Raw genomic sequence first — 1,919 nt, 5'->3', positions numbered from 1 at the left:
CGTTACGTTCGGAGTTCGAATTCCACCGATGTCCACTTTGCCTTTCATTCTTTCGGGAGTCGTTAAAACAGATGAGAGGCCAATATCAAGGCGACAAAATATATGTGTGTGTGTGTGTGTGTGTGTGTGTGTGTGTGTTTGTGTGTGTGTTTGTCCCCCCAACATCGCTTGACAACCGATGCTGGTGTGTTTACGTCCCCGTAACTAAGCGGTTCGGCAACGTTTTGTTAACAACAAACAAGATGAGGACAAATATCCGTCAAAAGTAAATAATGTATGAAATGAAATGGTTCACTTAAGAACACAACGCACCGTCCGGCAATCGAAACTACGATCTTTCGATTGTGAGTATAACGCCCTAACTACAAGGCCACAATCCTTCACACTTCTGCTAGGCACAGTGAAAAAGTGATTTATGCAGTGTATAAATTTCAGTTTGATCTTGGGAAGTAAAGCACAATCGCTCTTGTTGCGACTGCTGTTAGAAAAATTGGGAATTGAGCTAACGCTATTTTCAGTCTTTCAGAATGTTTTTCTAGTCACTCCCAGATACCCAAGCCCTTTGTTTGATTGAATAATTTGAGAAATAATTAGAAATTTTTTGTTACAGATACGAAATATTAGGGTGAATCTTTTACCATTAGTAGTAATTCGATCTTTGGCAAATTTGTAAATAGACCACTTTTCAAAATGTGATCGTTAATGAAGTTAATAATTCTATCCGCATCTTGTTGTATTACTGCAATTAGCTTCGAAGAAGAACCCCCCCACCCAGTTTTTTCGTCACTATTACCTCTTGAATCATGCAATGAGTGGATATAATAAGTACACCTGGAGATTTCATTTTAGTGTGAAATCCTACTTTTTCCTCGTCTATGGTGCCACGCTGTTGATATACAGCTATTCCCTACTAGGCCTGTGGAGGCGCAATGGCCCAGTGGTTAGGGCAGCGGACTCGCTGTTTCGTAGAATCGCGGTTTCGATTTCCAGACCGGGTGATTATTGAGCAAAAACACCTAAAGCTCCACCGGGCTTCGGCAGGGGATGGTGGGGAACCTTACCCCCCTCCCTTGAAATTGCTGGTCTTGTGCCAAAATTTGAAACCAATACGCTGCACAATTTTAAGAATTTTTTTTTTCTTGAGCTCTAAGACTTATAAGGCTGATTGTTCAGTTTCCATGATGTATAAATGAGAGAGACCACCACATTCCCCTTGAACAGGATGTCGGTCCGTTGCAGGGTTCAGAGCCAGTGATTTTGATGAGAGAGGACAAGTGAATTACATCGATCTCAGTACTTGACTGGTAATTTGTTTTATCGACCCGTGACCTCGATAGAATTTGTATTCAGACCGTAAAGAGACGGAAGAAATGCCGCTAAGCATTTTGCTTGACGCGCTAACGAATCTACCAGTTCGCGGCCCTACCAATGATAATAATGATCCTTTCTAGTGGAGGCACAAGGCGTGAAATTTGGGGGGAGGGAACTAGTTCATTACATCGACCCCAGTGTTTCATTGGTACTTAATTTATCGACCTCGAAAGGATGAAGGGCAAAGTCAACCCCGGCGTAATCCTTTCTATTATAAGCACAAGGCCTGAAATTTTGGGGGAAGGTGGTTAGTCGATTACATCGACCCCAATGCTTGACTGGCACTTATTTTATCGGCCCCGAAAGAATAAAAAGCCAAGTCGACCGCGGCGGAATTTGAACTCAGAACCTATGGATGGACGAAATGCCACCAAGCATTTTGCTCGGTGTGTTAATGATTCTACTAGCTCGTTACCTTAACAATAGTAATAATAGTCCCCTTTCTACTAAAGGCTCAAGGCCTGAAATTTGTGGGGAAAGGGTAGGTCGATTACATCGACCCCAGTGTTTCACTGGTACTTAATTTATCCACCCCGAAAGGATGAAAG

The sequence above is a fragment of the Octopus bimaculoides genome, chromosome 26 (genome assembly GCF_001194135.2).
Source record: "Octopus bimaculoides isolate UCB-OBI-ISO-001 chromosome 26, ASM119413v2, whole genome shotgun sequence".
Taxonomy (NCBI): Eukaryota; Metazoa; Mollusca; class Cephalopoda; order Octopoda; family Octopodidae; genus Octopus; species Octopus bimaculoides.
This window is presented reverse-complemented; position numbering follows the sequence as displayed.